At 39.6% G+C, this 26,268-nt stretch overlaps 1 protein-coding gene across 4 annotated transcripts in view; it reads left to right on the forward strand.

Moving 5' to 3' along the window:
* Positions 1-26,268, forward strand: part of SLIT3 (slit guidance ligand 3) — a 491,085-nt gene that overhangs the window by 219,223 nt on the left and 245,594 nt on the right. The window lies entirely within an intron of this gene.

Consider the following 26,268-nt stretch of genomic DNA (forward strand, 5'->3'; position numbering starts at 1 on the left):
GTAGAACCAAGCTGTTAATTAGGGGTCATTTATGCCTCCTGCTCCATGAGTTGCTTTTTTCTTAAGAGCCCTCCTCTAAACATTTTTATTGCTTTATAGCCTTGATGAAGAGAGGGAAGCTTGGCCTGACAGTTCAAGAATGGCTCTTCTGTATTCAGACAGGCACCAGCTGTATAACTGCTGCTGATTACCTAAGATTTCGGTAAAAAAAATAAATCCCAATTTTGCAGCAATTTTCTGTGACCCTTACTTACTCTTCACCTCGGTGTTGGTTTCCAGATGCCTGGACTCAGGTCCAGTGGCTGAGCTGGAATGTGTCTGTTGCCTCAATCAGCACCATTACCTTACCCTGTATAAATGAGGGCAGTGTTGGCTCATTTCAGTGGGCAGAGCCAGCTGGGCTGTCCCAGTGGGCCCTGATCCCTATGGGACTGCACTGGTGAGCAGTGATGCAGCTGGTGGGAGAACAAACCTTACCCTGTGTCCTTCCACCACGCTGTGGTCACTGCAGGAATCACTGCTGCCCTGTCCCACAGCCAGGTGCAGCGCTCCTGGCAAATTCCTGAGGGTCAGAACTGTCACACAGTGTGGTGGAAGCCTTGGCAGAGCCCAGGGGAAGGATTCTTGGTGCTGAATTTCACACTGGGCAGTGCTGGCTTTGCTGTTTGTTAGTACCAAGCAGTTGTGAAGTTTGTGTGAGCTGCTCAGACCTTTGCCCTTGCAGTGATCTCTCATAGGGGCAGAAGGCAGTGCTCTGGGCAAACATCCCTGTGCTGATGTGGGACACTGCTGTGGTGGCTGTCACACCTCCAGGTGTCACCTCTGCAGGGAGTTACTGACCGAGGTGGTGACAGCCCTGGAGAGGTGCTGTGTCAGAACCCAGGACATCCCTCTGGCTGTCTGAGCAGCCCAGACCCTGCCAGGGGCTCAGGGACCCTGGCACAGAGCCCAAAATGGCCCTGTGGGTTTGATGATGGAGCAAGTTACCAACCTTAGATGAAGATCTGCAAGCCACAACAAATTAGGTAGAATGATAATGAATTGATCACGGGGTGAAAAATAGATTTTGGAGTTTTTACAATGGAGGTTCAGGGGGGCAAGAAGGATGGATCTGGGTGTGTCCAGCCTTTCTCCTTCTTCTGCTTCTTGGCCTCCATCTTCTGCTGTGATGTTGGCACTTTTAGATTGGTTTAGAGTAGAAGCTCACTGTCTAACATAGGTGATAGGCATTGGGAAGTAATTGTAAATATTGTACATGTAGTTGGTAGTATAAAGACATAACACTGCCCTGGGGCAGGCAGAGTGCCTCTGTCTGACCTGCTGAGCAGACCTGGGCTGGACAGGAGATTGAATTTTATAGATAAGAAACAATAAACACCTTGAGACCCAGAACTGAAGAGCCCTGACTCCTTCTTTGAGCACTGGGCTGGGAAAAGAGACTTTGTGACACATCTTGGGGTCACTGTGAGCAGCAGAGACCCGAGACAGTGCTGGAGTGGCCAGGGCTGGCAGGGTCAGGGCTCACCCCACTTTAGAAAGCTGTGCCTAAGGGCTGGCAATCCAAAATAGTCTCCTAAGGCAATCCTTCTGGCAGGGACTGCTATTTGCAGCCTGAGTTCCTGAAGGCATGCTGCAGATGGGACTGCAATAATCTGGTGGCAGCAAGGAATAAACTCTCCCCTCCAGAGAATGCAGAATTTGGAAAGTTCAGGCCAAGTTGGGATTTGAAAATATGCTGCAGGGAGAGACAATGGAGCAGAACTTTGTAGCCTGCAAACCCTCCTGGAGGAAAATCTGGTGGTTTGCATTGACCATGGCTCTGCTCTCTTCCCATCCCACCAACCAGAGCCACAGCAGAGTCTCAGTAAGTTGAAGGGTTTAGATGAAAATTATTTGGTTTTTAATTTATTTTTTGTCAACAAAAATGGCATCTCTGTAAGGGTTTACATAGGTAACATAATCCATTTTCTTCTCAATAAAAAAAATATTTTAAAAGCTGTCTTGAAATTGTTTTGGATCCAGGCAGTGAAGTAGTTTGCTATCACCACAAGGAGGCTGAGGATCCTTCTGCTTTCTCATGTGCTTTGTATTGTCACAGCTTTGGAGATTATCCAGAGCAGAGAGGGACTGGTACGTCTGATGTGGCATGTACTAATTCTCTGCAAAAAAATAAATATTTGTCATGTTCTGGCAAACTCACAACAAGCGCATAAGAAATGTTCATTTTCTAACTGAAGGCACACTAAACATCAGCTTAAGTCCAGCAGGCTCGAAATCTTCTCCTTTTAAATTTTCCTCAGAACAAAAAGATATCATGAAAAATACATTCTTTGTGTTTCCAAGTGAAGCAGAGATTAGAAGAAAAAAGCCCTATCTTTCTTTTTATCCATAAACTCCTCCTGAAACATGCTTGAAGCACTGGAAAAATTAGTAGGCATATGATATATGGCCCATGAGCAGCAGATGCAGAAATCTGTGTGCCTTTCTAAAATAACTGTCTTAAGGGGAACTTTTATGTCGTTATTTCTTAGCCACTCTGGTTATCAGAAAGGCTCTGCACAGCAGCATATATCATGCTTTTATTTTAATTAAACAGATCTCAAAGAAGAGCTTGTAAAAACCTAGCTAGAGGTATTTTATAGGATTTGAACCTGGGGTCATTTTGTTCTATTCATCTTATTTGCATTCAGGGGTTTCTCCACGTTCTGGGAGCAGAAAGGTTGTGGGGCACAGGATGGGTAAGAACATGGTTTGTGCAAGGGGGCTGTTTCTACAGCAGCAGAGCTCTTTGTAAGGTAGCTGCTATATAATACTTACATCTTCTTTTGCAAGGGAGAAGTGGCCATTTATTTTAGGACTTTTACCCTTTCATTTTTTAAAGGAGGTTAATGCATTTCTCAAACACCTTTGGTCTGCAAGCTGTGTCTGTATTTTCCTTCATAACAGCCCCAGCCAGCCTCCTCAAACACTAAAGGTGCAATTTTGATTATGCTGAAACCTTAATATTTCCAGGATCAGCTTTTAACAATGTTTTCTGGTTTATTCCTTGGTAGCAAAGAGGCAGCTGAGCGAAGTGCCCAGTTCCTAAGAATTATCTGGGAGACAGAGCTGAGTGCAGTAGTTTCAGTACAAGGTAATATTGAAGTAGATTGGCTCAATGGAGCTTTAGTGGAAGGAACATTCATAAAGAGCTGTGTGAGAGAGTGTATTAAATGGACTGGTGTCAGGATTCATTTGTTATACTTACTAGGGATTTGCCTGCTTACTACACAAGCACCCTTTATTACTGTATTGAATTTTGACATCACCCACTCCTTGGCAAGATAACTTTTTTTCCCTTTGTGTGTGCTGCAGTTTACTTTTTATTCTCTTCCATCTGCTATCAAACCAACAGCTGATGCACTTTTTTATCAGAGTGGTGATAAAACAGCAGATCCAGAAGGTATTTCAGAGCAGTGATTTCTGCGTGGTGTGTTGGTAGCTTGGCTGCCTCCCTTGCAGAAATCCAGGTAACATTTTACAGGATCAGTGGCTGACATTGGGGACATGAATTTATAAGGATAGCATCTTGTTAGTTGTGTGATCTTTAACAGAGTAACTTCATACAGACCTTGTGTTGGCTTTTAAAACAGTTTTTGCTATAGACACCATGGAATTAATGCTGAGATTTCTGCTTTCCACGAGAGATTTCTACATTCACTTAAATGCAGAGAAGGGATTCTTTCTTCCAACTACAGCACTGTGCAACCATTGCTGAACTTCACACTTTCTTTGACAATATTGAAGGCTGAGACATCAATGACTCTGTAGAAAAGAAGCTTCCTTCAGGCAAAAAAATGTATTTTATTTTATTTCTAAGCTTGAAAGTTAAAAAAATGCACATGCATTTTAAAAGCATTTTGGGTATATCTGTATAGTGTATAAGGCAAACAGAAACACATATCTGTTTCACTACAGCCACAGATATCCTTCGAACCCACACTATTTTAGTTGCTTACAATTATAAAATATGAAATATTAAAAAACCTGAATTTTTATATGCATGAAACCTGATCACAGCATGCATGGTTCAGGAATCCAAATTCTGGATAACTCAGGGGTTCCGGTATATTAGAACTGAATTTTTTCCACAGATGGAGTTTTATTTATTCTGAAACCTTAAAATAATGTGGTATGAATATTCTTGATTTAAAAAATATTCTCCAGTGATAAGTGTTCAAGAACTGGCTGGATGTGGCACTTAGGGCTGTGGCCTGGTTGACTGGTGATCACTCAAAGCTTGGACTTGGTGGTCTCTGAAGTCTTTTCCAACCTAAATACTTCTGTGATTCTGAATTTAAATACTCATAACAAGTGTAGGCTTAGACCTGCAAAATTATTAATTTTCATAAATAATGGTTGCATCTTCATGAAATGTAGCTGTTCTGTGTTTGGGTGTCATAGCTGTGTTTTAGAGCCTCTGCCACTAATTGATCAAATGGGGTGTGTGATAGCATTTGAAATATATCCAGTTTATAAATGCAATCTCGGAGGTAATAGGATATTTATTTATAACCACACATGCAGGTGTGTTACAGGTGGAGGGGGAGATGTGGGAGCCAGTGTCACCAAGCTGATCCAATCCTGACCTGCATTTTAATACTCTTGTCACCACCCAATAATGCTGTACCACACCATGAGGGCTCCTGTTACTGAGTTTTGGTGCTCTGGGGGTGTTTTGTGCATCAGCAGGAGGTTCTGTGTTTGTGGTGACATTTGTGCTGCTGCTGAGGGCTTTGCTCAGCCCTGCTCCCTGCAGTGCCAGCCATGGTCCCCTTCAGCCTGCCTGCAGTAGCAACAGGGCTGCTGATTCCAGAAAGGTGGAATGCCCCAGCCCAAGCCAGGAGAACACCTGGGCGTGACATTCAGCACGTGAAGAGAAGCATGGCAGTGCTGAAAATGTCTGAAAGAATTCACATTGCTGCTCCCTGCAATATAGCCAGGATATATTGTTCCACTGGCTATTGGGGTTTTACCACCTTCTGACTAATCTGTATGAAAAAGGATTGAAAATGCAAATAGCTTCAGACAGCTCAGGCTGAAAGAGCGGGGAGTTTTCTGAGCCATTAATACTGTTCTGCACAGAGGCTTATCTGGCACTGGGTTAATAACGCACATCACAACACTCCCAGCGCCTGGCAGTTCCTTTGGCTTCTGTTAGCAGCACAGCTGGACTCCTACACTGCTTTTACCTTGTTTAAAAAAGAAATCTAATTGGTCATTAAACTGCATTAGCATCTGCAATGAGCCCATCATCCCTTTTCAGCTTTTTTTCCTTGCCTGTCTTCAAGAAGCCTCTGTCGGCCTGTTTGATGGGAGCCTTAACAACACAGCAGTGTAGTTAAATGCAAAATTTTGTTCTAAGAAATGGTATGGTAAAATTTTAATTAATCTTGTTGTTTATTCTGATCCCTCAACAGAAAATGAATCCTTTCTCTGCAGGATTCACTAGTGTATGGATTTATTTGAAGTTCCAGTGCTTCTGTGTTAAAATGAATAAATTTTTACTTACTAAGTAAAACACTTAGGTGTGATGTAAAGGCAGTTATATATCAGTCTTCACATTCAGAACCTTTCTACAATTTGAATATTAGACTTTTTCTTATTTATTTCAATGTATCCTCATCTTTCTTTTCTGTCATTACATAGTTTCATGTGAAAATTTCTTCATGCGGTTCTCTTTTTCTTAATTCATTAGATTTGGCATGGCTGTTTATTGTATCATCGTGGCATCTGGCTAGTGTAGCTCCTTTGAAACAAACAATGTGCTCCAAACCCATATAAAATTAACCCTTTTGATCTAAGCAGACAGGTGCATGTATAGTGTGACCAAAATACTTGCTCTATAAAACTTATTTAGTGAAAGTAAAACACCTTTGTGCTCTCTTCTTGTTTCCATCCAATGGAACATTTAACAGCATTTCCAAAACATTTTTAGAATTTACTATTTACATCTTCTAGTACATCTAGAAGATTACATCTGCTGTCAAAAGCAGTGCCTCTTAACGAGAGGGAAAAAAACCCAAACTAAAAAGAGATCTGCAAAGCTGCAATATAAATAAAGCATTTCAGTCTTGTTTGGAAAGTTGTAAATCCCTGTACTATAACAAATGTTTTAGGGGAAGTTATAAATCCCTATGCAACTGAAATATATCAGTACTATCTTTATCCTACGGTCAGAGCATAGAAAATTCTACATGTTTTTGTCTGTGGTTTTTAGGTTGATTAGGTTGGAGTTTTTTTACTTTCTCTATCACATTGCTGTTTGTTTTTTTTTTTTTTCTTTTTTATCTATGAATTCTATCGTTATTATCCTGCCCAGTGAGGGGTTTGGGGTTTTCCTTAATGATTTACAGCTGTTCTGTGGGAGAAGGGACAGACATGCAAACTAAATATACAAAAGATATATTTTTTAAAACAAAACTCCAAGGAGTGTTAGAGCACTCTTACAATACCAGTACTCCCACCACAGACCTCATGCATATGCATGATGTGAGACCACCACGTGGGAGAAGCAATATGAGCAGGGGGGAGAGAAAATGAATATTGATAAAACATGTCACAAACTGTGAACAGCCCACAGGAAATATCTAATCTCGGTGGGTGTGCTTAACTGAGACAGATTAAAATCTAAATCCATGCAGCTGATAATGTTTTTTATCTTGAAAGGTCAACTGGGTATTTGACACTCCTGGTCTGACCAGGAACCTTTGTAAAAGACATTGGGGAGGGTGTCTTCAATACATTTTATTTAGAATGGACATTTATGACTGGTCGTTGACCTTGGGATTCCATTAGCAGTAATGAAGGGCAGCAGTAATGCCTTGAGCCCAGCACAGCAAATGATGCATAATGCACAGATGAGAGCTCCATGCTGGGCTGGGCTGTCCCACGGTGCTGTCCCTGCTTTCCTGGCTCCAGGAGGATAAAAGGAAGCGCTTGGTGACACTTAGAACAGTGGCACTGCTTTGGAAATATTTTTAGTTTACAATGTGTTGGAGTTGTGCTTTTTTTGTTTCCCTTCTTCCCCTCTCTCCCTTTTCTGCCTCCTCTCTTTGGAAAACATAAGACAGAGTTTCTAATTCTCTACAGAAACGAGGACAAACTCTGTTTGCCTACTCACACATGAGTTCAGTTGAGAGCTGTCAGAAAGATGTATTACCAAGTACAACAAAATATTTCCAGAGTGCCCTTACATGAAAATGTTTTAAACTCCATTTATTTGTAGAGTTTCTAACTGGCTCTGGGTGACATTCATTGTAGCAGAAGCACAAGTGCTGAAGGATCAACAATCACAGAATGATTTGTGCTGGAAGGGAATTAAAGATCCTGTAGTTCAAACCTTCTGCCATAGGCAGGGACATCTCCAAGCTCAGCCAGTCTGCACCGGTGAGCAGGAATTCAAGTGAAGGTGCCAAGGAGGAACTCAACTGAAATAGAAAGTGTGCAGGAGGTGGAAGCAGGGAAAGGAGACCAGAGAAAAATACACAGATATTGTCTGTGTGTGTGGGATGGGACTGAGGAAATCATCCTTGTGGCTCTCATTGTTCCTGTTCCTCTTTGGTGGGACTTGAGACTGGTTAGAGCCCAAAGAACGTCAGAAGGAAGTGAAATCAACGTCCTAATTCCATGACTTCCCCATCCCTGTGATGTTGTTTAGTTTCTGATAATGAGAAGTTCCAAGTTAAACACAGTATTAGCAATAATCAGGCTGGTTCATATATGATGAAAGTGCAAGAGAAAAAAACTAAATCATATTCTGAGCTTTTGGTAGTGGTCACTGAGAACAGAATATTGCACTCCTTATTTGTCATTAGATTTGGATTTGAGACAATTTCTTATTCTCTGTATTTTCTTCCCTATTTCTAATTTATTTATTAATAATGTGAGAGTTTTTGTATTTTTTTAGGGCATGGGTGTGGTGGTTTTTTTTCTTGTTGATTTCTCATAGAATCAAATATTTTCAATATGTCCCAGAACATGAAATTTCACTTATTGAACATAGGCTTAGTAAAAATATGTATAACTGCATATACTTCAAAGAATATTCTCTAGATAATACTTTAGTCTCATCTTCCTTGGAAGGACAAAAAGAAGTACCTAGCTTAAGTATGAGATTGTGAGCTACTCTTGAATTGTGAAGAACAAATGAAGTTAAGTTATGAGTTTCACATTTGAGTGACTTTTATTAATTGTTTGTCTCTCCTGTCTACACTTGGATATTTGCCTAGAGAAAATAGCTCAGCAAAATTTTGTTTAGCCTAAAATACTAATAAATTGCATAATTCTATCAGGTTAATCTTAAACCACTGATTTTTCTTGCCTTTCTTTCCATCCTTATTATGCAAGTTGTTTATGAAATCACAAATTTTTGATACATCACTAGAAGACCCAAACAATTGGCATTGTCAGCAAATTAAACCCATAAAGATAGCAGGCCTTCAGGCTTTAGAAAGTACATTGTTTTCTTACTAGAATAGGTTGAAAATAAAAACAATAAAGTTGACCACCGAGCCGTGGCAATGTTGGCAGAAGGATGGAGGTTTTAAAGGTCGTATTGGATAAATCTTATTTTTAAATGCAAACTCACCTGAAAATCATACATTTCCTTGGGAAAAGAAAGTTTGGCTTTGGAAATGAAGCTTGCCAACCTTTGTCATTGTACCAAGCTGAAAAAGCAATTTGGAACCCCTACAGACTCACATTTTCCTTTTCAAAACAACAGAGGGAGAGAATGGAGAAGCTGCCACCACCCAAGCAGCAAACTTCATCCATGGTCTGTTATCCACTGGCTGCCACCAAAAAACCCCTTTTCCTGAGTCAGAAGGATAATTTCTTCTTTTTTTGGGAGGCTCTGGAGCACTGCTGGTGGATGGGCTTTGCTCCCAGCCAGCTGTTGCTGGATTGTCCCATGGCAGGGCTGGGATCCTGTGGAGCAGCATCTCCGTGGGGTTTGGGGTGCCCTGAGCACAGTGTGGAGCCAGCCTTGCCTTAGGACGAGCTCAGCTGCCCTAGTGAGGGGTCACTGAGGACATCCATGGATGGAAGGGTGAGGAGACAGGAAAAAAGGCAAATATTGACCTCTTCTTCCTCACTACACCAGAGCATGGCGCCTCAACCATCTATAAAAGCCTTGCTCTAAATTAGGTGCAAGTTTTTTAATGTCTTCTCTCCCTCTTAGCTGAACCTTTTCAAATTCGAGCCTGCTGAAGGTATCTAAAGAAACCTTTTCTACTCATAAACAAATTTCTGTAGAGAACACTCTAGAAACTACTTGATGTATCTGTTTAGTACTTCGTAACTTCTTCAACACATATTGCAAAAAAACATTTAACTTTAAGATCCCCTGATCTAATGCAAGCTCCCCAGTGCTCTAATGCAAGCTGGGTACTTCTGGGCTGGCGCTTCTGCCTCTGCATCAAGTGCTAAAAGTTCCCATTCAAAATGGAAAATAATAAATGCCCCCAAGGTTTAGCTGTGCTGCGCTGGTGTTGGGGTGTGAGGCAGAATGGATTCACTTTGGCACAGGTAGGGAAGAGCCATTACCATGTTATTCACAGAGAAACTCTGGTTTTTTGTCTCACCAAACCTTCCAGGAAGGTGGAGCATACTGGGTACTCTGCTTTTTTTCAGTATTACCAAAGATTAATCAACCCCTTATCCAACAGACATTAGCTGTATGCATCCTTCGCTCACTTCATCTTAGCTGATTTCATTAAAAGTAAAATATTTAGTATTAGTTTCAGATAAAAAATATTTTATTTCTTTTAGACAATATTTGTAACATATTTTCTCTTTTAGCCTACAGAACAGTACTTAAGTGAAACTTCTAGCATGACCTACTAAAAATCAGTTTTTTACTGTATTTTCTGCATAATTGTATACTTAGATTTGAAGAAACATCTTTTCTCTTTTAAATATATTCACAAAATAGATACTCTCTAATTATTTGCTCTTGACATGTGTGTTTTTAATAATAATATGACATTTAAGTGAAAAGTACCTCTTCATCTTGTAAAACTTAAAGCAACAACTAATTAAAGCAGTAGTTCTGTTTTATTTGAAGGACAGTTATTTCTTTTGGAATGTGTTGCAAGCCTTGGTTTAAAGTAAATGAGCAGTTGAGCAGTGTTTTCTGCTTATAAAATGGAAGTGTTGCATTTGAGGTCCTAATTTGAAGGCCACTGCAGCTGTTGGGGTGTGGTGTGAGCAATGGTGCTCCAAGGGCCCAGGGATACCCAGGGAGGCTCCTGTGAGAGGATTAAATTTGGGGTTTTTTTAAAATTAAATATATTGCTGATGCCTTCAATTGCAAGTCGGAGTACTGTAAAGCACCAAAATCTGGAGAAACTTTTCTAGAAAATATTTTCTGACACTTCTGCAGAACAGTGGTGCTACAGGAAAACTGGGTTTTCTGGAGCTTGTCATTCTTAGAAATTCTTCCTTTGAGATACTGCTTAACATATGAGAGCATCCAAGCAGCTGGGTTTCATGTTTCCATTGAAATTGTCAAAAGAACCCTGTAACTTTTTTTTTTTTTTTTTTAATTAAAAATAAAAAAAATCCTGAGCAACTTCTTCAGTAATGAGAAAATCTGATCATTAGGTTGTTCCAGCTTTGACTCTGTAGTTTCTGTGATTTGGAGTCAGATACCAAAAACTTCAGTCTCATTAACACTGAGGAAAAAACAATCTTTTTCTCAAGTGATTGGCTCTAATCAGCCAAACATTTAAATAGCCTAATATCACTTCCCTGTTAAGAATTACTTTTGGTTTGGTTCTGCATAAAGTCTTCTGATTAAATTATTTTTTTTAAATCTGTGAACATCTCTGTTCATCCTTTTCCAGGAAGACCACAGCACATTTTATAACAAAGTTGTGTACCTGGTTTGGGACAAGTATCAAGAAGAAAAATTAAATTTATTCTCTCTTTACCAATCAAATCCTCCCATTATTCATAAATGTAGAACACTCAAGCAGTTGTAAGGGCTTCAGCTTTGCTTTGCATTATTGCCTGAGCGGAAACTAGTCCTGCTTTTCATTTTTAGTAGATGAAAAACTTGGAAAATAAATGCCTTTTAAGAAATAACATATAACCTAGCAATTTGTTATACAGTTTCTTTGCTTCATGGATTCTGACATTCCCTAGGAAAACTAAGATTTAAAGTTATCGTGTAGATACGGCTGTCTCTAATAGTGATGTATTGAGATGTCACACCTGTCAGCAATTTTTTTATATAAAATATTTAGTGTTAAATGATGTCAAAAGTAAAGTTTAATAGTTTTTATTTAAATTAAAAATATTGCTTTTTCATCTGCAATTTCACAAATGAATGTGAGAATGAAAATTTAGGCATTAAAGGGAAAGGGGAGATATTCTGAGAATGTACTGTGAGGTAACAAACCAATTTAATGTCAGTGCAGAAAAAGGGGGAAAAATGCAGTTCTGAATGTTGAGAGAAGAAAAAAGTTCACATCCACCCTCTCTGCAAAGAAGAAACTCTGCTGTGGAGAGGTCACAGCAGACAAACTGGGAAAGCTTTGACTTTTTTGGTTTATAACCTTTTTTAGGCCATCAGCTGGCTGGAATGGGTAATTTTTTCCTGAAGTGTAGTTTATTAGTTATAAATTTAGCAATATGTAATGAATAAGTGTTTGGTATTTCTTTAGCACAACCTAGCCACTGCTGCAGTAAAGGGATGGAAAGCTCCACTGGAATATTCAGGATGTAACCAAACACTCTAAGTAAAATTATTTTGTTGTTGTTCACCTATGTGGAAAAAATAGCGGGTATCAGAATCAAATCAGAAGTTACTTTATATTTTATTTAAATAATAGCACTTCAGTACATAAAAATCATTGCCATAAATACAGCAAATTCTGCTTGTGTTAACTGAAAAATCAGCTCACGTGTTAGATATTTGTAAAAATAATGGGGAGAGGTAGGATGAGGCTGGTGAAAATTCTTCTTCTTCTTTCCTGACATTTCAGCCCTTGTTCTTAAGTTTTTTTTTGTTTTTTTTTTAACCTAACAAACTCCTTTATATCAAGGAGTTTATCCTTCACTGTCACAGATTCTGGCATGGAATTCAGCTAAAGAAATCGATTTAATGTTTTGATCAAGGAGAAAAATTAGGTTGGCTTTACAGAGAAAACATTTAATAAGGATAAGAAATAAAGTCAAACACAAGGTTTGTCTCTTACTGACCAGAAATAAGACATGAAAAAGCACATAGCTGCTCCATTTCTTGGTTCTGAAGGACCACTGTCAAGTTGTATTTGGTTTTACCTATAGTTTAGTTAAAGATCTTACAAAACCTGGTGCAGTCCATAGAATAGCTAAAAGAAATACTTTCTTGAAGTATTTACAGTCAGAATCTCTTCACTTAAATAGGAACCTGAAATTTAAATTATAAAAAGGCTTGAGCAGATTACTTTCCAAATAAAACTCAATAGATTGTTCAGCTGAGAGGAAAGGTGAAGGAATAAAAAATGTTCACTTCAGTTAGGTGTTTTGTGCTTGAAGCTCCCTGTGATAGTTTTTGTTATCTTCAGTTTTTCTGTATTTTTTACTAGGCAATGAGAGAGAATCACACATGAGCAGAACTTTCTCCTTAGTTTGCTTTTGGCAGAGAAAAGGTGATTTTTGTTCGCTCACCTTCAGTCCTGCTGGGGATGTCTGCAGCAATTGCAGGGAAGGCACTTTTGCAACACTTCCCACTTGAGAAGGTATTTCATTTTTACATGAAAGTCAGGCATTTCTTACATATAAATCCTTGTCTTAGAATATCCTGAGCTGGACGGGACCCACAAGGAAATCCAAAGTCCAACTCATTTACTGTACTGACAAAGCTGATGGCTTTCTCAAGGTTGCAGAGTCCATTTAGGATGGAGGCAGGAATTATGCCAGGAAATGCAGCATCCAGTGCTTTTTTAAAAATTATTTTTTACCCCAGAGAAGGTGGATACAAGATTGGAAGCAGGCCAGGATGGGAGTAGAAGTCCCCATTGCTTGTGGTGTAAGATCCTTGTGCTTCCAGGCATTTATGCTGCCCTAGTCTGACAAGAAGTCTTTGTAGTAACTGCATGTCTGCAGAGAAAAGTTTTTCTTTCTTTTTGCTTGGAGGAAAGGCATGGCAGTGAGCCTCAAAGGGGAAAAACCCTATAATCATTTAGGCTGAAGTGCTTCTTAATTCAAATGGTGTGCTACTTAGAGAACTTGATAAGAAGGATTAGAACTGGAAAAGAAAGGCATTTTTAAAAGCAAAGCTATTACAGGGTTCATTACTTTATTTATATGTTCTCCAAAATCACATGAATGAAGGGAAAAAATTAGGAGAAAAAATACTGGCTTCAGTTCAGAATGTCAATTACTACTTTTTTTAATCCTCTTTTCACGATTTATTTGACATCTTGAACAGTAGCCAAAAAAGCTATTATAACTATAAAACATATTCATTGGTATAAATCTCATTAAGTTGAGCAATTTAATTAAGGTATTGACATGCTTAATTGATACGTGCAAGGAGAGACCATTTTCATTTCTAATTTCCATACGTTTTCTGCTTTTAAGAAAACTAGCTCCGTAAAAATGTTATAGATTCAGCTAAGCCCTGTCATCCCAAAGGAGCACTTGCTGCCATTTACCTTGATTTAGAGCCAACTACTCTTCTAAGTGGAGCTCCATTAAATGGATCTGATGTATGTCTGACTCAAACATGCGTCAGCTTCTCTTATGATCAATAGTGGAATATTTATATTAATAAAGCACCAAGTTAATTAAATAAAATAGTCTTCTGGGTAAACTTAAGATACTAGGGGATGGGCAGCGAATCAATATACTCTGCCATTTGAACATTAACTATGTGCTCTGAAATCTTATGCTACCTTAGCAAAGATGCTTGCAGTGTTGGAGTCTTGGATGCACAGAAAGCCCCAGGCAGGGATCTGCTAAGCAGCCTGGGCAGCATTTGTTTATCAAGGTAGAAAAGAAACCAGCAAACAAAAAGCCTGGGTCAGTTTGGCTTCTGTGACTTCATTCCTGCAGTCACATTGGGAATCCTTTGTTCTGGATTAGGACTGAACACAATAAAATGGGTGTTCTCCCAGTTGTTACAGTGGTGCCAGAGAAGGGGCACGTGTGACACACTTGGCATGTCAGGGTTTATCAGTGATGGTGAAGAGTCATAGGAGCCCTACAAAGACATTTAAAAAACTGCCTTTGAAATGTGTTGGCCATTCATGAGCGTGTCTGGTTCTGGTGCATTGCACGTTTCAGCCCAAAGCTCATCTGTCCTTCAGCCTTTCCCATCCCCACAGGCTCTGTTATTGGAATCAAATACAACACTCTGTCCCCACAGACAGAGCTGGGAGAGAGATTTCTACATGAGTGGGTGACCTTTGGCCACTGTGGGATCCTACCCCTGCTCAAGATGCAGTCTCCAGTCCCAGATTCACGTCACCACCGTGCCCTGATAAGCAAACCCTGCTGTCCCTGTGGCACTGGTGTATTTCTATGACATGCAGATGGCCTTTGAAGGAAGCAAGTTCCCTCAGGTACTGTTGCAATCCACAGCTTCCACTTCATCCTACTTTTTATCTACATTATAAAGTTTCAGTACAATAAAGTGAAAAACGTGCTTTTTAATCCTGTGGCTTTAATGAATGCCTCACTTCAATAACCAAAGAAGATGCTTGAAAGGACAAGGAAATATTAATTCATTATTAATAATTTGTTCAGTCAGTTCAGAACTTGTCCTGTGTAAATATGCTTCCATCTCCTTAGCCAGGGCACCATGACATTGCTGAAAACACTGATATTTCTGGTCCAGAGGGAGTGGTTGTGTGCTAGAGCCCTCAGTTCCTGCATTCCTTCTTTACCCAAGGGCACGGGGCTCCCTCCTTTTTGGGGTTTAAAGGAGCTGAGTTACAGCTGAGGGAATTGGAATGTGTTCATTTGGGCCTTCTCTTTCAAATCTCCCATGTGTGGGCTGGGCTCTGGTCCTTGCTGAGCATCCCCTGACCATAGCCAGAGGTCAGAAATCTCAGTGAGGGGATTATTGCCTGGCTTCTGTGAGACAGACACTGCCATGGAAGTGACAAAATCAGAATGTAAACCCACAGGGAGGTAGCTTATGGAATAATGTACAGAATTTAATAAAATAATCAGTAGTAATACTTCTGGGCTATTGCAGGAAGAGAACATTGACATTGTCTTGTGGGTTGGGATTTTGACCTGGTTAAAATGCTTCTAATTACCAGGCACTAGGGACAAGCTGATGAAATAATCTCCTTTGTCTTGGAGTGAATTGTCTTCCAGTTCAGCATTTACTGAAAATACTTGGTTTAGATCCTATATTTCTAATTATGTAGAACCTTCTGAAGAAGACAGATGTATGGTGTGTCTAATACTTCCAAATACTCTTCATCCATGAAGAAATAAATGTAGACTCTTATTTAATATTGCTAATCAAAGCACATGTAGGTTACAGCTGACAGTTGAAAATATTTAATATATGTAAAACTACTTCTGTACTGTTATTGTCCTTGGTAAAGTGTTGGTAATGCATCCCAGCTCTAACATTTAGTGTTTGTTTTTTCCTTTTTTCCTTTACATCATTCTATGATTCAGAAAGACTGAACAAAGAGTGCAAGCTAGAAAGAGCATTGGAACCATATGTGTTATAGTTGTATATAATCTATATCATAATTGCATAAACTTAACAGAGTGGGATAAGTTTAGCAAGAAAACCACTTTCTGTGTTAGCCACAGTTCCCTGGTATTTAAAGTTGTCTTTCCACAAATTTAATGTTCAAAGAAAGGAAGAGTGATTGCATCTGAGCTGGGATAAAAACAGGTTCCATTATGAATTCCTTTCTGGAACCAAACAAAAACCTTTGTGTTTGGAACTGGGATGAAGATATTCTTGTGATTCTTGTGTATTTTTTGACCGACTCTTAGTTTCTGTCTCTTGATTGTTGGCTTTCCACATGACATCTGGAAGTAATGATGTGAATAATATCAGGATGTAAACTTTCCAAGTCTTATAATGAAGTTAAATTTCCTTTTCTGATAAGACTGTTTTTTCATATGACCCATGACACCCTTTTAGCTAATTGGTTTTTTCAAAAGCTTGCTAAGGAGGTGTCATAAATTGAAAAAACTTTTGGGGTAATAAGTCAAGTTTTACCATCAGGCATATTTTCTCCTCACATAGCTGTGTTGGACTTTGGAGCAAGTCATCATCATTCCCAGCAGTGATGAAATCAAATCATGCTGGAATTTGATGTTCTTTGATTTGAGAGTGCCTCAACAATGAAACAGCAAAGCGTGGACACACTGGGGTCTGTTGTGCAGGAGCCACTCCTCCCTCTCTCCTGGTCAGCTCTTTTACATTTAATTCAATTTTGTGTGCTGACATTGTCAATCTGGGATTCAGCAGTGCTTGACAGGGAGTCAGGGGAATGCCAAGTTCATTTCTGGAAGTGGCTTTATGCAGATGAACTCGTGTGGTCTCTGTAAGGAGGCAGCTGCTGATGAATCTGGAGTGCCCTTGTTCCCTCCTCAGCTTGGGGAATAAAGCTCAAAAAACACCACAAACACCTTGGAGAGGTGCTGTAAACCATTCCCACACACCCAGGTCTCCCTATGAGTGTTTTTGGGTGTTTTAGGATTAAAAATGAGTGTTTTCAAAGTAGAATCTGGAGGATTTTGTTTTGCAGTGTTTGGGTGGATTCGAGGAAATTAATTCCGTTTGTAACTTGTTCAGGCCAGAGTGGTTTGAAAGTGGCAATGAAGTCCTGGGAACACTGGTAATTCTCGTGAATTGTCCTGATTTTAGCTGTTTTCAGTAAAGGTTTAGGTCTTTGGTAGTTGATTTACGTAAACACTCAAATAAAACCCTCAGTAAGCTGAGCCGAATCGTTGTGAGTTTAACTTCTCTTTTGGAAGAATTCACCACTTTATGTGCACTTTAGCTGAAAGATAATTTTGGTGTAGATTTGTGTCACATTAGCATGTTTGTTCTACTAGTATACTTGAGTTTTATTTTCTCTACATTCCATTTAAATGCCTTTTTCTAAAGCATGGAATTATTAAATGATAAACTTCCTGTGCATGGAGTGGATTCTGAAGGTGCTTTACCTACCTGAAAAATCATGGAAAAGAAGAAATTATTGATTGTGTTTCAGTGAACCTTTTTTGGTGTGGATAAAGCAGAAGAATGAGGTTTGTAAGGGTGTGGTGTGATGCAGCTGTAATGGTCAGGGTGACCTGAAGAGCTGCTGGGTTTGTGGATCCTCCCAAAAACCAGAGAGCTGCTGTTACCTCAACACATAAATGAATATCCCCATTCCAGAGAACCACTTTGTGGTATTACATCTTGGTCTAATAAATCTGGATGTCACATCCACACAGAAAAACGAGTTATGGCTGCAAACCAGCCTGAAGTGGATCTCCTTACATCTGCAGTGTTTCACTGGGACTCTCAGGGCTAAACCATCCATAGCAGGGAAGATACATAAAGGGGAAGCTGTGGGAGGAAAAGAGAAGCTAAAATATCAAACAAAAGAGAAAAGGTGCATGGAACTCCTCTGTCCTTTGTCTTGAGCTTCAGTACCTGTTCCTGCAGTCTGCTGAGTATCAGCAGGATAGATATTGCTGGTACAATATTATAATTTATTTTTAAAACTTTGTTTACAGCTCCAGTACCAGTGTGCCCCTCTTGCACAGGTGCACTTTTTAGCACAGAACAGAATAAAGGCCCTCTGATAACTGGGCCTGAGCTATAAACAATGTTGTTTTTCTCACTGCACTGCATTCAAATACTTTGCAACTCACTGGAATGGATGGAAATTCAAGTTGGTTTTACTATCCACAGATTCTCTATAATTTTTATTACTTTTTATACAACCACAGGAATGTCTGCAGTGATCATACAAACAAATTATATAATTGGCCTTTTTCAGGAGAACTTGGTAAAAAAATAAATCCTAGATCTTTACACATGTAATTGCTACTTAATCCTAGGAAAAATCTTATTTTCTTAGCTAAAGTACAGGATCACAGCCTGAATTAAATAAATACTGTTGTGGTTATTGTTTTCATTGTACAATGTGATGATTAGGTACACAAAAATATTAACTGGCAGGGAATTTTTTTCCTTTAATATATTAGTAAAGTAGTGAAGTAGTAAAGTGCAGAAAAAAATCTTTAGTATAAAAATGTTCATCTTTAACAAGGTTAAGACAGATCAGCCAAAAGAGAGTCTTGCTCCAGATGCTGATCAGTTATCCAAAGACAGTGCATGTTTTATTCTTTATGATTTCACATGTTTATCTTCTAAAATAAAAAATCATCATAATTAAAAAATATATGACCAATCAACTGCAAATATATATTTTTTTAATGGTCAGGCAGGGCTGTGGAGGCTCCTGTGTCTGTGGGGAGATCAGAGGAGGATGATGTTGCCTACTGATGTCTAGAATTTGCAAATGCATAGAATTTCTTTCCTGTGTGGTTCAACAGACAAAAGTATAACCCCCAAACAGGTCAGCAGTATAAAACCAGTGCTTTTTAAAATTAGCTTAAAATAAAGGCACCTCCATATAGCTGCTTTTCTATTTTAGAAAGTATTAACATTAATAAGCAGTGAGAGAGCTTTTGAATTCACATTGGTTTAGCAGCAAGAAAATATTGACAAAAATAGAAAATGATGGGGAGAATCATTCCTTTCTTCTGATTTCAGGGCTTCATTCCCCCCTGTCTGAGGTGTGTGGTGTCCCCAGTAACTCACAGGAGTGCCTCTGTGTTCCAATCTCACTTCCAGTGCAGCTGGAGGATTTGGGAGCATCATGGCCCTGGGAGCCTCTGTTTTGTCAGAGGTCCAGTGGGGCAGGAGAGCTCCAGAGGGAAGGTTTTCCTGTCCAGATGGATCCCAGGGGTTCAGAGCTGTCTCTGCTGGCAGGGCACCCTCCCCACACAGTGGATGGATGGCACAGGGTGGATTCCTGATCTCTGGGGCTCCCTGGGAAGGGTTTCTGTGTCTCTGCCCACACTCCCTGGAGCCCCGCGCTGCCTCCCTTTGTGTTCCTTTGTCGCCCTGACCAAAAGGAAGGATTAATTATATTGGTACATTTTCTAAAGCACTAAAACCCTGCTAACAAAGACATCTTCTTGTCATTTATTAGCCAGAACCCTATCCCATTTCCAGTGAGCTGCTTCTCCTCAAGAGTTTCCTCTGAGTTCCGCTGGCTGTTACTTTCCAGGTCCTACTCCCTGACATACCCAAAACTGAGTGTAAATACTTTGAGGAAAGATTTTACTTTTGTGTGTATGTTCCAAAAGACAAAACAGATGCTGCTTCCTAAAATGAAAGCTCACCATCAGTCTCAAGATGGGTGGTTTTAAAATAAGAGTCTCCTAAATGCTGTCTGATCACTATTTGCTGAGCTTTTTGGAAATGGCAGGAGGAGGGAGAACTATAAAAGTCATAAAGATAAATGTTGATTTTGGTTGGACATTGGCATTGATTAGTTTTACAGTTTATTTAAAATGATATAAAAAACATTTATTTAAAATTATATAAAAATATAATTTAAAATATTTTAAACAATTTATTGAAAATTATATAAAATATTTTAAATTATATAAAAATATCGATTAGTTTTACAGTTTATTTAAAATTATATAAAAATATTTACTCATCTTCTCAGAGATGTTCTGATAGATTTTTTTTCTATTTGTTGAGTGCATTAACAGACAAGTGTTGCTCTGTCTCAGTGAAACAAGGTGGGGTTTGAGTTTTGGGTTATTTTGGGTTTTTTTTAAGCAACCAAGAATTTAAAAAACCTCTACTGAAGAATCAGGTAATCACAAATGAGTATTCTCTGTTCTTTTAAACATTTAAAAAGACTTCAGCATGTGCTGTGTGATCCCTGTGGTTGTGTCAGGACAGAAGTCATGGAACTGCACAACTCCACAGAGCTTGGATCCTTTGAAGGACCTTTATTAACAGATGGTTTTTAAATTGTCCTTGGAGAAGGTGGGAGATGATGATAAAATAATCATTTTCTGCTGAGATCTTTTTCCCCTGACTCCTTAGTGAGCACCTCTCCCAGATCCTGAGGCTCTGGCTCTGCTCAGTGTCCTGCTCTCACAATGCAGGTGTGCGTGCCTGGGTAATGGGGCTGTGGGCAAGTGCCGAGACCCAGAAGTACAGAATTAACATCTCTCACTTCACAGTGCCGCTGGGTCAGCAGAGAAACCGTGGTGTTTACCTTGTGCAGGCTTAGCACAGTGCTCGTGCAGCAGTGCGTGACTGCGTGAAAGCGCCGAGCGCTGCTTTAATTGGAATTTTGGAGCTAAACTCCCTCCTCAAAACAAACAAGACAAAACCAAACCCGTGTTTCCCCTGCAGCCTCCCAGGGCAGGAGCTGAGAGGCAGCTGTATTGTGTTTAGTGAAACACAGTCACCTTGTTCAGGGTGCAGGACCCGCTCTGTTTGCAGAGCTCAGATCCTTCTCACCCTCTTTACTTTTCGTGCACTGGGAGGAGGATTTTTTTTCCTTTTAGAAAATCAGCAGTGATGCCAAGTTTCCACAGAGTAATGCTTTACAACACTGCTGTTGTTAAGCTCTTGCCTTGTAGCCCATCAGCAGCAACACTTTTCCATTTTTCCATCAGACACAGAGCTACAAGTGCTGCTTACAGTAAATACCATTTTTACACTGGCCCTGCTGAGAGGGAGAAGCCATTCCTGCACTCAGGGCACAGGTGCTGATGAGTGTCAGACTTGCCACAGCTTGTTCTAATTACTGGAGGAGGAACCTGATTTGGGCAATGCATTTCCCACCTGGAAGATGATAAATATCTTGAGTTTAACTTCCATATTTAAGAGACTCAAAGTTTCTGAATCATCCTTAACTGTTAAATCAGTTATTTTTTAATCTGAGTGTAGAATAGGAAAAACTCTAATACCTAACAGCTTTGGAAATACTAGGACGTTATCTCCTAGGTAAAAATAATATTTAGTTGTTGCATTAGAAAATGCTAAATATTAGTTTTGATTAAAAAAATTTAAAAGCTACCATATAATTTTGGCAGAGCAGGAAAAATCCTTTTGTTCCTTGCTGTAAATGAAATGCATAATATTGTGTGCTGGAATTTTTACAGATACAATTAAACTCCTTCCCCCCCCCCCCCCCCCACCATGGATTTTTTGGTCTTTCTCCCTCATTTTCTCTTGCAGACTCTTCCTGTAGATAGCACTGGTCCCTTCTCTGGGTGTAGGAGTTCTCTTCCCTCAAGTTTTGTTCTATGACAAAGCTGAATTGTATAATTCCTCACTTTATTGACTTGCTTATCTTTTATTGCACATTACTTAGAGATACCTATTATCTTTGGATTATACTCTCTAATTTTCCCCATCTGTTATTCTTTAACTCCTTAATTGTTCTACTTAATTCAGTAAAACATTGCAGGATAGAGTTTATGTGTAACATGTTGTACAAATTAAAACTAATTCTAATGAGACAAATTGCAGTGACCAGATTGTGTTAAGCATGTGACCTTTAGTGGAGCAGTTCAGTTTAGTTTTAGTCCAGTTGTAAAGAAAAATTAGATTGAAGAGTAGTCATTAAACTTGAAAAGTGCACAAAAACCTCAGGAAGGTTTTATTTTATTTAATTTTAATCAGTTCATTGGACTGAAATGTTTTAAATCCAGGAATCTTAATTTGTGAAAGAATGTAAACAAGCCACCAAGAGGGATGAATTAATTCTCATTTCTCTCAGCTGCACATTCTGTAGCCAGAGGAAAGCTGGTGGGCACAGTGCTGATTTCTTGGCATTGGTGGCACCTGGCCCTTTCTTAAAATCAGGAGTAGTATCTTCCATTAGTTCTGTTTTGCAGAGCAGGTGAACAATATTAACTTTCCAGTATTATTCTGGCAAGAAGAGAGGATAGGAAACGGTTTTATTTTGCACTCAAGTCTCATATCCAGTCAAAGGAACCAATGTTTGTCTTATGGTTTTGTACCAGCTGCTTCAGAGAGCTGTGTGTGAGCTCCCCTGACTTACTCCAAGATGCAATTAAGTTGTGGATAAACTGAAATGCTCCTGAAGAAAGGAATCAGGTTTGTTAGGCTGGATTTTCCCTTCATTTTAAGTAAACCATTGGTTCCATGTGTTAATAATTAATTCTGTGAGTTTGCAGTTTTACTGTGGAATAAACATAGAGTAAAATGCTGGGGAAGATACAGGTTTGGCTGTGCAGAATTTGCTCTGGGTGACTTGTTCTTTAAGTCTTTGCCTTAAACTCTTTACACATTAAAGGCAAGCTGAGTTCTTTATTGGATAATGCTTCATGGTGATCTCCCAGCCAATTTGAGCGGGGGAAATAATTAAAGATTAGTGTTCAATGACATTAAATACTTCTTAATCAAGCTGTTTTTCAGGCAGATGTAAAAAAAAAAAAAAAAAAAAAAAAAAAGTATTTTTAAATTTGCAAATCTGTGTGTTAAAAAAGGTTGAGAAAATAACTGGTAAATCCTCAAAGGGTGGGTTTGGTTTTTTCTTTGTTTGAAAAGGAAGAAAAGCTAAGCATAATGCCATCACTGCTGAATTTTTGATTTTCATATAATATATGTTATTTCCAGTACCTTTTTAATTTTGCAAGTTGTATTTAAGTTGTTGTTTTAATGTTTTAGATCTGTAGTCCAAATGAAGATTCATTCTGTGGGTGTTCGTAGGGTCTGTGTTCCAATTAAGTGATTTATGTTCTCTTACCGGGAAAATAATAATAATAAAAACGTCTTAATGTATTCTGTTGCTCTGTTAGATAGCCGAATTTCCACTCAGGATGCAATAGGCAGCTTTAGAGCAGAAGCTGAAACCAGCACTACAGAAAGACTGCAGAGGCACTTAGGAAACGTCAGCACTTTTGGATGGGTTTTTTTTTCCCTTTCCAATCCTTTTGTCAGTGAGGCACTTACAATTCACATTGGAAGATCAAGAAAACAATATTAGACTTGCAGAGGGAGTTCATCTGTGTCCAAAGCATTTTAGCTAAATTAAAATAAAATCCAAGAAAGGTATTGGCTTGTGCCAACTCTTGCAGGAGTCTGGGCTGGGCTAACACGAGCTGAGCCACAGCTGCTGGGTCTGTCAGCTCCTGCCTCTCTCCCCTGTGCAAAATGCCAGCCCAAGCTCTTTAACATCCCTGTGGCTCCGTTCCCCCAGCTCAGAAATGAGGGTGCTGTTTCCTCTGGGGTATTTTTTACTGTGGAAGCTGTTGGATGAGTTGGAAAAATTAATTTTAATGCACAGAGGACTAAGTAATATACTTATTTCACAATCTCAATCAATTTCAATATTTTAGAATTTAAAATTTGTTCTGCTGTTCTCCCCTGAGCTCCTCTGGGTTCTGCTGCCTGTGCCCAGCAGTGCAGTGCACCAGGTTGGGTGTGCTCTGTGCCCTGCTGCAGAGCTCTGTGCCAGGTCAAACCGCACAGAACCTGCCTGCATTTATCAAAACAATTGATATCAAAACAAAGACAGTTCAATCTAAGGAAATGTTTCCTTAGCTCAGCTCATCTGTTTGACCAGGATGCAGATGAGCACATTCTGGTTCTGTTGGTGCTTTCCCCCAGCACCAGAGGGACTCTCGCAAGGAGGGTGCTGCAGATGGACTGGCACATCATGGTTTGTCCTCAGGTCAAGTGATTTCAGCTCTCTAACACTGCCTGTTTTGGGAAGGGTGTTGGGAAGTTTATTATTCCCTAAGTCTGGAATTTTTCAGATTTCCCCTTTCCCATCATGTTCCCCCCAGGCACTAGGCTTGTCTTCCATTACAGAAATGGGGGACTTGAAGCTTCTGTCTACGTAGGAAATCTATTAGTAATCATCACTCTTTTTTTTTTTTTTTTTCTGTTTATTTTTCTTAATTACTGCCTTATTTTTCCATCTGCTTTTTAGGTTTTTGTTTTGGCCTCACATTGATTTATCTTGTTTTCAGCAGTTACTATTAATAACTAATATTTATTTTGCACACCATTGTTGTAAGCTTCCCATCATGTCTGCCATGAGAAGCAGGGAATAAAAAGCTGGAACTTTAGGATAAACTCAGCAGAGAAGTTTCTTGTTAAAGCCTTCTGCTACCTCAGAGCAAATTTTGTGAAGTGCACAGGCTGAGCCTGGTTGAGGTTTGCTTGCTTATTAAACATGCTTAACAAAACTGTCACAATGTCAGGAAGCACAGAGAAACACTCCTCTTGACCATCTCAAAATAGGGTGATTATAATTGTGAGAAGGCAGAAAAAGAAACATTGGTGACTTTTCCTCCATGCTGTCTCACTAATGCCACTCAGGCTAAGATTTATGGAATCAGTCCATGATCCAGGAGATTGAAAGAGGCAGGTTTGTTAGCTGGAAAAGAGAGCCTTATAGAGAATAAAAACAATACACTTTACAAGAAGGTTTTCATAGAAAACAGATGAACTTCCTGCAGTCCCCTGGTTTGGCCTGGCTGCAGGTTAAAATTTGAGCATAAAGACAAAGCAGAGATCAAATATATAAATTAGCCCTTGTACAACACAACAATGCTATGAAATATCACTTGAAAACCTGATTTACTTTTACACATGACTGGAAATGCACAATAAAATACCAGACAAATGCAACTTGAGATGGTGGATTAAGTGTGGTTTTATTTGACCACACAATTCCACTTTTCCAAGCCCTTTTTGTTCTGCTTTGCGTGTGTCTTCCTTTCAGATCTTAACTAATTTTTGCCTTGCTAAGCCATTTTGTCACACTTTTGCCACAGCTCTGCTGTGCCTCAGTGTCACACCAAAGTGACAACTTAAAACTTCCTCCTTCTGGGTCTGAAATACCCTGTGCTTTGTCTGCTCTCTGTCCCAGTTCCCTGATCATTTGTCTGGGTTGAAGGCCTGTCTTTAAAGAACTAATATTTTGTTGCTGGCAAAATAAAGGGAAGGTGAAGGCAGGGTCAGAGTGTGGATCAGTGTTAAACAAATTGTGAAGGTCACAAAGAATTTTAATCTGACTTGAAAAAGAGACTTGTACCCAGCAGCACATTTTTGTTTGCGCTCCTCTGAATGGACAATTGTGGCTACTTTGAGAATTTGGTGTAGACTGCATGACTGGTAGAAATTGAATTAGTCTCGTGACAAGGACATAGTCCCCTTTTTTCCTTATCTGCCTGATGGAAAGCAGAAGAAAGCCCCGTGTGACACGTCTTGACCCGCAGTGTCAGTGTGGGCTTTTGTGACAGGCTCTGATTTCTGGCCTCTCATTTGATAAAACCAATTTGGTGGAGGCTAGAAAGGAGCTCGCTGAGCAGTAAATGTACTTACAGAAGAGGGTGGCTGGGGTGAGTACAGAGGGCTGCCAGCCCCTCCTAAGCATCATCACAGAGGCAGAGTTTCTCTCTGAAAATGGGGCAGACCCTTGGTGATGCTCTCACCCAAACAATGCCCTGTGCAGTTCTGCAGGATCACCTTTATTGGTCCCTTTGTCATCACTGAGCCTTCCCTTTCCTCCATTTGCTTCTTTCTTATATTTTTCTTTCCCATTTCTCTGCCTTCCTTTTTTCTTCCTCCCTTCTTGTCTTGCCCCACCCTTTGTCCTTTAAACCAGACTGAAACCTCTCCCCCTTCTCTGTGCTGATGGGGCACCCACAGGAAAATCAGGGTAAATGCTGCTTTTCCTCACCATGAAAACATCCCAGCTTTCTGCTTTCATGTCCATTCCTGGTGCTCTCCTTCCCACCTCCACTGCACTGCTGGAGGGCTGTGAACCTGGAACTATTTATAGTTCATCAAGGGGAAAAGTTCTCAAATGCAGGCTGGGCATCAGGAAAACGTTACCTGCACTCACAACGCAGATCTAACCATTTTTAACGTGCTTTCAGTACTAGAAAGACTTTTTTAATTGCTTGTTGGTTGTTTAGTTTTCTGTTGGTGGTTTTTAAACAAGGTTATGAATTCAGTTTTTCCCATTGATACATAATGCAGTGGAATTTTAATGCAGTAGATTAAGATCTTTTCAGTTTAAATTTAAAAGGCTCACAAGAGAATGATTGTCATGTTTTGCCTGAATATTAACTTCAAATAAGAAGTTGTAATCTGAGTAGGGGCAGCCAAGAATTTTTGCAGTCTGTAAACAAATAGAAGCATGCAGAGAAAATTACATTTACACTACAGGGTTGTGA

This window comes from Melospiza melodia, chromosome 14 (assembly GCF_035770615.1).
Source record: "Melospiza melodia melodia isolate bMelMel2 chromosome 14, bMelMel2.pri, whole genome shotgun sequence".
Lineage (NCBI taxonomy): Eukaryota > Metazoa > Chordata > Aves > Passeriformes > Passerellidae > Melospiza > Melospiza melodia.